Source organism: Cherax quadricarinatus, chromosome 4, assembly GCF_038502225.1.
Source record: "Cherax quadricarinatus isolate ZL_2023a chromosome 4, ASM3850222v1, whole genome shotgun sequence".
NCBI lineage: Eukaryota > Metazoa > Arthropoda > Malacostraca > Decapoda > Parastacidae > Cherax > Cherax quadricarinatus.
In genome coordinates, this window is record NC_091295.1 from 20,022,095 (window position 1) to 20,034,400 (window position 12,306).

The following is a 12,306-nucleotide window of genomic DNA, read 5'->3' on the forward strand; positions in this document are numbered from 1 at the left end:
ATTATACACATGCTAGAACATATATACACTGCAATAGAGAAAAAAGAAGTCCCACTGGGGATCTTCATTGACTTACGTAAAGCTTTTGATACAGTTGACCATGACTTGTTCCACGTAAAATTGTCACACTATGGTATTAGAGGGCACTCCCTCAACTACCTCAAGTCTTACCTCAGCAACAGAAGCCAATATTTGTACGCAAATGGGGCAAGCTCTTCCGCACAACCAATTACAGTTGGTGTCCCACAGGGAAGTGTCCTTGGCCCTCTTCTCTTTCTCCTATACATAAATGACCTACCAAATGCTTCGCAATTACTCAAACCCACACTTTTTGCAGATGACACCACATACGTCTTCTCTCACCCGAGCCCAGTCACGCTAGCCAATACTGTAAACACCGAATTACAGAAAATATCTACCTGGATGAGGACTAACAAACTTACACTAAACATTGACAAAACCTACTTCATTCAGTTTGGTAGCAGAGCTACAGATGTACCTCTTAACATAACGATAAACGGATCACCTATCACAAAGCTAACAGAGGGAAAATTCTTAGGAATCCACCTCGATAATAGACTCAAATTTCATACACATATACAACAAATTTCTAAGAAAATTTCCAAGACTGTAGGCATACTATCGAAGATACGGTACTATGTTCCACAGTCAGCCCTCCTGGCCCTTTATCACTCTCTTATTTACCCCTATCTCACCTATGGAATTTGTGCATGGGGCTCAACAACAATAAACCATCTCAGACCATTAATTACCCAACAAAAGGCTGCAGTTAGAATGATAACAAGTTCTCACTACAGGCAGCACACTCCACCAATATTCAAAACACTCAACCTACTCAACATACAAAACATCCATACTTATTATTGCACTTATTACATACATAGAACACTTAACTCTGATATTAACCCTCCCCTCAAACATCTCCTTGCCAACCTCAACAGAACACATGACCATAATACAAGGCACAGATCACTCTTTGATGTTCCTCGTGTCCATCTCACGCTATGCAAAAACTCAATGCACATAAAAGGCCCTAAAATCTGGAATTCATTACCTGTAAATATAAAAGAAACACTACCTGTTTATAAATTCAAGTCTCTTCTCAAAGTTCACTTACTCACTCAAAACCAAATAAATACTGAATAACTGAACCATATAAATTGTATATCCTAAATGTTATTCACAATTATATCACACAAATGTTAAACCTAACTTTGTTATTTTTTTAAATACACTACCTAACAGAATACTCCATTCTACTGAATGAACAGCAATGCATGCAACCATAGGACCTGTCTTTGTAATACTCTTTTTGTATTTTATAGTTATCTGTTTACAATAATGTTTTATCACTGATTTCATCATTGCTTAGTTAATCTAAAGTTAATTTTAAGCCAGCCCGTAATGCTATGCATATAAGTGGCTTTGGCATGCTGCTCTTACCTGTATTTTTTGTACCTCTGTTTGTATGCTAAAATTTCTAAATAAATAATACAGGAGAGACCTGTTGACATAACTGATGAAGAGAGAAAATAGTTTTTTCGATGCTAGGAATGTCTACATTGTTTATTCTGGACCCAATTTTCAAATTGGCAATTTTTAAATTTTGTGTGAAATTAGCCAAATTACCAAATTCTGATCACTTTATTAGGTAGTTGAAACAGATATACAGACAATTTCTTGTAGCCAATGATTAGAATAGAGTGAATTCTAGCAAAATAACTATGAGTTTGGAATGGAATTGGCCAAAAAAAGGGCTTAAAGTGGGTGAAATCACACCAATGCATAAATATCGCCAAGATTTCTAACTTTGCGAGAGGGTAATTCTGCAAAAAACAAAAAAAGTCACAATACCGTGACTGGAACGATACACAAATGGTCTAAGTCTGACCAAAACGTCGTCACAAGCTCCTCTAATTCTGTATGTTTTCCATCAAATTTTGTACTTTTGGTTTCATTACCTTAGGAAAAAGATTCTCTATCATTTCATATTTTTTTTTTTTTAAGTTCTTCGACTCTGAGAGTAAGTCTTAGTTCAGGGGGTCTGACCCTGAAAGGGCTAAGAACCTAGAACCCTCCTGTGTAGTATCTGCACTCCATTTTCAATCTATCATCACATAAAACAACACTTTTCTGTATTTCCTGACTAATAAATTATAACCAAAATTCTTGGACATAGTTTAGGCTGTCCTAAAGACCTAATAAAAACTCATAAAACTGACCAGGGAGGTTTGGAAAGAGCCCCTACCCTTTCCCAGGAAATTGCCAAAATTCGACTGTTTGTACTTCTGGTTCTAAAATCTTTTTAACTTCACTAGTATGTCTTCTGGTAGCAACAAACAGCCAAGAAAACCACCCTTAAATGTATCCTCAACACAGGGTCAAAGGTTAGCTGTTCTCATCATTCACTGCATGGAGGCAGGATTTTTTTTATACTGTGCACACTCACCGCACAAACCCATTCTCTCATGTCTAGACCAAAATTTGCCACTTGCAGCAAATTTGAGGGTGCTACGAGAATGTATACTAGTACATCATGGATGCTGGTCACTGTGATGTACTAGTACGTGACAGACAGCAACTTTTGTCATCTCCCACCATAATCTTCCCTCTCAACACTGTTGTTAACGAAGAGCTTGTAAGACTATTGACCTGGATGACTGCCAATAAACTTACACTTAACCCTTTCAGGGTTGGTGCCGCACTAGTACGACTTGCGTGCCAGGGTTTGTGCCATACTAGTACACATAAATTCTAGCGTCCTCAAATCAAGCAAGAAAAGGCTGGTAGTCCTGGATGTGAGAGAATGGGTCTCCATGGTCAGTGTGCGCGGTATAAAAAAAATCGGGGACTCAGTGGTGCATTGTGGGAAAGCCATTTTATTATACCTTGTTCACCATGTCTAGCGGTAAGAAACTCCTCACTCCTCGGCTAACTGGGGCTCTTATGTTCCCAAGTGACAGTTCAAACACAGATGGAAGTGTCAATGAAGATGAATTTCATGGTTTTGAGGAGTTTGTGACCGAAAGCAATGCCGAGGAAACCAACTTGAAGGAAGGAAGGAAGAAAGAAGGAAGGAAGGTAGAAGAAAGAGAGGAAATAAGGAAGGAAGGTAGAAGAAAGAAATGAGAAGAAGGAAGGAAGAAAGGAAGAGATGAGAGGAAGGAGGGAATGAAGGAAGGAGGGAATGAAGGAAGAAAGGAATGAAGAAGGGAAGAAAGGAATGAAGAAGGGAAGGAAGGAAGGAGATCATCAACCTAGAATAACTCAAAAAATTCAGTGACTTATTTCCATGTGGGTTAGTGGGGTAGGGAGGAAGGGATGGGTGTTGACAGGCAGTGAGGGTGGTGAGTGGTGGTGTTATTTGTCATTGTGACACTAATTAGGCCGGTGACTCAGCATAATTACAAGTCCACCCCCACACAACAACTACAAGCTTTACAGAAGCTGTAGCAATTTCTGGGGAGTGTCCAGTGACTTTATGTGTGTATATATGTGATAGAAAAATAGTAATAAACAACATTTTTTATTGTTGGTTTGTGTAAACATGTTTTGTAAACAATATGATAACTGTTTGTGCAGTTACTGTGTAGCAGACAATGAGTGAATATACATTCAATATACCTTATATTGGTCTCACAGGCCAGAAAAGTTACTTGAAGGAAGGAGGGAGGGAAGGAAGGAGGGAAGGAAGGAAGGAGGGAAGGAAGGAAGGAGAGAAGGAAGGAGGGAAAGTAGGTAGAAAGAGATGAGAGGAAGGAGGAGGGAAGGTAGGTAGGAAGAGAATGAAGGAAGGTAGGTGTGTGGGGAGGAAGGGATGTGTTGTGGAAGGCACTGAGGTTAGTGAGTGGTGGTATGATGCATCATTGTGACACATGACACACTGGTGACTCAGCATATTTACAAGTCCACCCCCACACTACTACAAGCTTTCAGAACCTCTTGTGGTTATAGGAACCTGTCCAGTGACTCTATATGAGTATATTTATGATAGAAAAATAGTAATAAGCAACATTTTTTATTGTTGGTTCGTGTAAACATGTTTTGTAAACAATATAATGATAGCAAAGTTTGTGCTGTTATTGTGTAGTATACAATGAGTGAATATACAGTGGACCCCCGGTTAACGATTTTAATCCGTGCAAGAGGGGTAATTGTTATGCGAAATAATCGTTATGTGAATGAATTTTCCCCATAAGAAATAATGGAAATAAAATTAATCCGTGCAAGACACCCAAAAGTATGAAAAAAAAAATTTTACCACATGAAATATACATTTTCCCACACACAAAGAGAAGGATACATGCACAATAGTAGAGTAGTACATGCACAGTATATATTGTGCATGTACTAGTCTACTAAATGAAGAATAAATGACACTTACCTTTATTGAAGATGCAGCAATGACTGATGAGACACTGTGTCCTGGGAGTGCCTTTTCCTCCTGAGTACTGTAGGTCCTGTTTGGCATTTTCTTCCAGAACAGGCCTTATCACACTGTGTATGCCACTACGATTCTTAAATCTCTCAAACCAACCTTTGCTGGCTTTAAATTCACCAATATGAGCACTAGTTCCAGGCATTTTTCCCTGTTCACCTGGGTGTTAGTCGACTTGTGTGGGTTGCATCCTGGGAGATAAGATTAAGGACCCCAATGGAAATAAGTTAGACAGTCTTCGATGACACTGACTTTTTTGGGTTATCCTGGGTGGAAAATCCTCTGGGGTTAATTGTTTCTTGGTATTCTCAATAAGCCACACCAACAACGGTGCTACAGCAGCAGCAGCAGCTGACAGTGCAGCAGCAGCAGCAGCAGCAGCTGACAGTGCAGCAGCAGCAGCAGCTGTACCACCAATAGTAGCGATGGTTGATTGGGGTTTATTATACAACCTGGCCAGCTCGGAGACATGCACTCCACTTTCATACTTATCAATGATCTTTTTCTTCATCTCTATTGTAATTCTCACCCTTATTGCTGTAGGGTTGGCACTAGAAGCTTTCTTGGGGCCCATGGTCACTTATTTTCCAGAAAAAGCACCGAAAACACTGTAATAATACGAAATATTCCGATTGTATGCTTGGATGTTACCGCGGAGGCTGGCTGGTAAACAATGCCACCGGCGGAACATGTGAGCGCGTCTCGGAAGAAAATCGGTAAGCGGGTTTTTAAGCGGTATGTGAGGCAAAATTTTTGCAATTAAAGTAAGCGGTATGCGAAATAATCGCTATGTGATGCCATCGTTATGCGGGGGTCCACTGTATACCAAATAGTCTTTATATTGGTCTCAGAGGCCATAAAAGTTACTTGAAAAAATAAAATATTAAAAATTAAAAGAAAAAAGTAGAAAAAACAAAATAAACTATTATTGGGTGACCGGCAGTTGGCGATGTTGCCGTATGCGGTTCAATTTCTGTCAGCTTCACGCCTCCATATCTCGGTAAGTATTGATGGCAAAAAAATATTTTTTAGCCTATAAAATTTAGAAAAAAAAATCTATCTTTTCATAAGAATTTTTTTTTTTTTTTTAATTTTTACCGACCCTGAGAACAGGTTTGGGAGAGGGCCTGCTGACCTTGAAAGGGTTAACAGCAGAGCAAGTGATGTCCAACTAAACATTATGATTAACAACATTCTTATTGTTCAACATGAGGGAAAATTTGGGGGTCAGCACTTTGACAGCATATCCAACACATGACAAAAAAAAAATATTTAAAACAGTTGGCATCCCCTCAGAGATAAGTTAGTATATACAATAGACCATCATTTAACACGGTAGTTATGTTCCTGAAAACCCCATTTTAGTTAAAACTGTGTTAGACAAACTGAAGAACTTATGGGAAAAATAGGGTTATGTTTCTGGGAGCCCCAAAAAAAGCCAAACAACTTTTTTATAGACCTCCAGATCTTACAAAAATAAAAGTGAATGTGTAATTGTAGTTCATTGTTGTGATGTATTATGTTGATGATCCCTGGAATCATTAACAAATTACTATACAGTAAGGCCCCACTTATAAGGCAGGTTAGTTCCAGGTTACCACCATAAAGCGGAAATTGCCGTAAAGTGGAGCACCCTTTTTTCCACTTATAAATGCATATAAATACTAGATAAGTACTTTACACTAACATATATTAAGTAAACAATAGAAGTAGGCATTAAAAACAATAAAAAGGAAAATACAGTGGACCCTCGAGTTTCGAATGTACTGATTACTGAACTTTTCGAGTTTTGACCACTTTTTTCAAACCAATTTTGTTCCGAGTATTGAACTCTACCTGTCTTTCATACCGGACCTGTCTACCAGCCCGCTCTGTTCTCCTTCCCTTGTGAGCCAGTCTTGCTTTGTTGATGCTTGAGTGAACACTAATCTGCCACTCATTTAAACATTTCACAATTAATTCATTGTGTTTGGTGCTTGTTTATTAAGTGCGACTGTGAAATAAGCTACCATGGTGGTGATGGCTATCTGGCTGGCTGGTTATCTGGCTGACTGGCTGGCTGGCTAACTGGCTGGCTGGCTGGCTGGCTATCTGGCTGGCTGGCTGGCTAGCTATCTGGCTGGCTGGCTAGGCTGGTTGGCTGGCTATCTGTCTGTCTCACAATCGAATCGAATCGAATCGAAGATGACGAGAGCTGTCGTAAGATGGGAAGGAAGAAGGGTAAGGAAGGATGGAAATAACTGGAAAAGGATGGGAAGGAGGGGAAGAGGAGGAATCAAGGCAAGTGGCCCAACCACTTAGGGACATGTGGTACCGAAGTACTGGAGGAGTAGATGGAGATGTTCAGAAACACTGACGAAGACGTTGTAGAAGGCAACAGGAACTCAGCAGGTGCTGGCTGCATCTTGCTGGATGGATGATTACTGCAACTTGAATGATGATAGGCGGCTACAGGCGACAAGGAAGGAGCTCATCGTTGATTGGTCAGTTCATAGAGGTTTGGTGGTTACCTGGAGTCATGGCGTTGTTTTACGATTCGGTTCCGTTTTCAAGACGTTTAAAACATTGTAGAGAGAGCAAATTTATACGTGTTAGCAAGTGTTTTTGGCTGGAATCTTCTGCTTCTAGTTGGTCTACAATGGCCTTTAGTATAGTAGAAAGTTCAACTGTACGAAGAGTTCCAGCTGAGCAGGAAGAATCGATGGTAAATTTGACTTTCTTTTCGATGAGGCAAGAATAAAATTCAGGAAGCAGCATGTCTTGATGATATTTTTCTGTAGTGTAGAAGTTGATTCCATTCCATGAAGTATATTTTTTATTATCTTCATCATTATCATGTCAAGAGTCGTGAGATGATGATTTTTTTGCTGTTTTTTCTTTCTTGTTAGGTGGTGTTGAATGTGGAAGTGAATATTCGTTGTCATCTTCAGTAGACGAATAGGAAGATGTTTCTGGTGGCAAGGCTTCTGATTGGTTGGTTTCAATGAGGAGTGGTGGCAGTGAAGGCTTCTCATTGGACGTTGTTGGAGTGATGCCACTAGTTGTTGGTGGTGTTGGATCTGCTACATCCGAGGTTGTAACTAAGTCTTTGGTGAATTTGAGAATTTCTTCAGAAGGTGGCGATACTGGAAATGTGAATGATGGCATGTTATTTAATGCAAATAACTCGTTGATGGAAGAGTTAAAAGATCCAGGTACAGCCATGTTCTGCATGTGAGCATATAGTAGACAATAGTGGATCTTCATTACGTCACATGTTGGAGGAGTGATGGTGGTGGAGGCGGTCTGAGTAGATGCTTGAAGTAATTTTTTTGTGTCTGCTTGCAACTTTGCAATTGCGGCATACATTGGTGTGTTGTTGGTAGATTTTTTCTTTGGTGCATCTTGTCGTTTCTTCATTATATCCTTTCTTGTAAGACATTTTGCTGCCAATGTATGGTGATCATTACTTTTGCAATTTAAACACTCCGGTTGTGTTGGAGCAGCAGTGGTACAGGAACTGAAGGTGTGTCCCTCACTACCACATGTAGTGCAGAACTTCTTGTCTTTTACTGGACATGCTTTGGTGGTGTGAAGATAAGAATAGCAGTTCCAGCAATGTTGGATGTAGTGGTATCTCTCTGCTTCAATGTAGGTGGGACTGATGTAGTAATAGTAGCCAGCATGACCTTCATTCAGAGCAGTGGCAGCCATGTTCATGTTGGTAAAGGTGACCTTGAGCATAGACGATGCATTCGGGATTTTGGTAATGCTATCAACAGTAGCCCAAGTATTTTGCATTTCAATGGATGACTTGAGTTCAGCAATTGATTGAGAAGTCAGAATCTTGTCCAGTTTTTTTTAGGAATACTGATTTTCTTGCCCTGAGGGCAGGAGAGGATGTAACAGTAAATCCTTGAGCAGTAAGAGTAGTGGTGGCTTCTGTGGTGAGTAACTTCTCTGCTTCAGCATCATCGTGACATACAACAATGAATGCTTATTTCAGTGACAAAATAGCATTGAATTTCACTTGCAATGCTCCCTGCACAACAGTGGCAAGAGCAAGCTTCGCTGAATCATCAACGGTACTACTTTTTGGCTTGATCTTTACACGATTTGCGTAGCTCATCGTGCAAGTCAAGGTGAAGACAATGCTGGTAAAGGTTCCCCTCCCCAACGGGGATTGTAGGGAGACCTGTCTCACAGGTACACATAAATATAATTATACACAGTGTAAATTACCAAGGATAACCCAGAAAATCCAGACTGGCAAATAATACGTATCAGGTCTCAGATGTGACGCAGTGTACCCTCATCAAATGGCACCACTGTCAGCCAGACAGACAGACAGACAGACAGCCAGACAGCCAGACAGACAGACAGACAGACAGACAGACAGACAGACAGACAGCCAGCCAGCCAGACAGCCAGCCAGCCAGCCAGCCAGCCAGCCAGCCAGCCAGCCAGCCACAGCCAGCCAGCCAGCCAGCCACAGCCAGCCAGCCAGCCACAGCCAGCCACAGCCAGCCATTAAGGACATGTTACCTAAAGTCTTTATGGAAGGGGTTTCCCCTTCCAAACAATAAGTGCTCCCTCACTCCCCCCTATCTTCCAGATGCCATCTTTATTTAAATGTTTATCTATCTATTACTAATTGCACTATGTGTGTTTGTTGTGTGTATGAAAAACTATAATGTAATTTCTATAAAATGTATTTTTTGTGAATATTTTTGGGTTTTGGAACGGATTAATTGTATTTCCATTATTTCTTATGGGAAATATTGGTTCAACTTTCAAACATTTTGACTTTAGAACTAGCTCCTAGAATGGATTAAGTTCGAAACTTGAGGGTCCACTGTACACATATAGTACACTTATTACTTTCCTTAAAATATTTGTAGTCTTAATCTAGGGTGAGATTAGTAGTATTTATTGTAAGAAATCAAGTGTGGTATGTATGGTAGCCAACCAGGCTGCCATACCATGCCGCCATACCATGCCACCCCATCTACACATAATTTTCTATGACATTTAAGCGTCCCAGAGCAATAAAATGCATATACAGTTCACTCATTACTTACCTTAAAATATTTGTGGTCTTAACCCTTTCAGGGTCCAAGCCGTAGTTGTAAGGCTTTGAGTTGTGGGTCCAAACCGTAGGACTAAGCCAAAATTCTAATGACCTCAAATTTAGCTTGAGAAGGCTGCTAGGCCTACATCTAAAAGACTGGGTCTGTGTGGTCAGTGTGTGCACTATACAAAAAATCTGGATGCACACATGTCATTGTGAGAACGCCGCCAAAGTAGCTTTGTTCACCATGCCTGGCGGCAAGGAAGCTCTCACTCCCCAGGCGAATTCTGACTCTCCTCTTCCCAACTTACAGTTCTAAGACTGATGGAAGTGGATCTAAAGAGGAATTCTCTGGTTTTGAACCATATGGTACAATATTATATGGTACAATATTACCATATGGTACAATATTACCATATCATACAATGGTATCATATGGTACAATGGTACCATATGGTACAATGGTACCATATGGTACAGTGTATCATATGGTACATTATACCATATGGTACATTGTACCATATGATACATTGTATCATATACATTGTACCATATGGTACAGGGACCCTAATGGAAATAAGTCTGTCTGACTTTTTTGGGTTATCCTAAGTTCTCCAAACATATGCTGCTATTTATGATAATCTATGTAACTTTATTTGTGTATACCTAAATGAACTTACAACACCACATGTGCTTAGGTAAGTTTATTCAGGTGTACACAAACACAGTTACATAGATTATCATACATAGCAGCATATGTATAAAATCTTAGGATAACCCCAAAAAAGTCAGGGTCACTTATTTCCATAGGGATCCCTGTATCTGTACCATATGGTGCCCTGTACCATATGGTATTCTGTACCATATGGTACCCTGGACCATATGGTACCCTGCACCATCTTCTCTTAGCTGGAGACTTCAATATCAACCTTGGCCTACTAGATGATCAGCCTGTAACTGATTTCATCAACAATATGAACAACACACTTCTCATACCAACAATAACTAAACCAACCAGGCTCACTGAGACAAGTGCAACCATAATAGACCACATATGGACCAATATACTAGCCCCCCTTAAATCACGGATAATCACAGACAGCACTACAGACCACTACCCAACCTTCCTCTTAACAAACATTAGTAAGCCACCACTCGAATACAACAAAATTTCATTTAGATTCTATGACGAGGCCTCAATAATGAAGTTCACAACAGACCTAGAGACTGTTGACTGGCCTACAGAATTCTCCAAGGCCAATGGTATTGACGACTGGACACACATCTTTCTTAACAAATTACATAGACTATACAACAAACATTGTTCTATAAAAACGAAACAGATCACGAATAAACGGCTCGGTTGCCCATGGCTAACCAGCAGCATTCTGAAATCCATTGATATGAAACACCAATATGAAAAGCAATATAGACAGGGCTTAATACACAAAGATATTCTTAAACACTATTCATCAGTTCTCACCAAATTAATAAAACAAGCCAAACAACTGTACTACTCCAGCAGATTCACTGACACAAGAGCAGATATAAAAAAGACCTGGAAAACACTCTCTCAGATTCTGGGCACCCACAAACTGAAAAAAAAAACAAGAATATTGTCATAACTAAACATAATGAAACACCACTGCATCCCACTGAAACAGCTAACAAGATAAACGACTTCTCAACCATAGGATCTAATCTTGCCAGTAAAATCCCACGTACCAACGCCCATGCCGGGGACTATCTATGTGAGAATTTCCCAAATTCCTTCTATCATGTACCAACTGAGCCCACTGAAGTCACTGAGATTATAAAGTCACTTAAAAATAACTCGGGGAACCTATCTCATGTCCCACCATTATTGTACAAGCGAGCAGCCCATGTCCTTCCGCATGCTATTTCATTACTTTTTAAGAAGTCACTAGAAACTAGCACCTTCCCAAAACTATTCAAGACAGCAAGGGTTACACCATTACATAAAGGTGGTGACCCGACAGATGTAAACAACTATAGGCCAATATCAAACTTACCATTGCTATCCAAAATCTTCGAGAAACTTGTGCACAGGAGACTGTATTCATTTATAACGGCACAAAACATACTCAACCCCTGCCAATATGGATTCAGGAAAAATAAAAGCACTAATGATGCAATTGTAAAAATGCTAGATCTGCTTTACACAGCATTGGAAAATAAGGAATATCCGCTAGGAATTTTTATTGACCTAAGAAAAGCTTTTGACACAGTAGACCACAGCATCCTACTCCACAAACTTGACCATTATGGTATAAGAGGCCATGCGCTTGCATATTTCAAATCCTACCTTACTAATAGGTATCAGTATGTCACCATTAAAGACACAGCATCATCAACACGGCCACTTGATACTAGAGTTTTGCAGGGAAGTGTCCTTGGACCCCTGCTCTTCCTCATTTACATCAATGATCTTCCAAACGTATCCCAACACCTGAAACCCATTCTCTTTGCTGACGACACGACTTATGTCATCTCTCACCCTAATCTTGCCACCCTCAACACCATTGTTAACGAGGAGCTGCTCAAAATATCAACTTGGATGACAGCCAATAAACTTACACTTAACACTGACAAAACCTACTATATTATGTTTGGTAGCAGAGCAGGTGCTGCGCAACTAAACATTAAGATCAACAGCACTCTAATTGCCAGACATAATGAGGGCAAATTCCTAGGCCTGTACCTCGACAACAACCTGAATTTCAGCACCCATATCCAACACATATCAAAAAAAGTATCCAAAACAGTTGGGATCCTC

The 12,306-nt window shown here is 40.0% G+C and overlaps 1 protein-coding gene across 1 annotated transcript in view; it reads right to left on the bottom strand.

The window, feature by feature from the left end:
* LOC128684172 (apolipophorins) overlaps nt 1-12,306 on the bottom strand; it is a 183,518-nt gene that overhangs the window by 122,560 nt on the left and 48,652 nt on the right. The window lies entirely within an intron of this gene.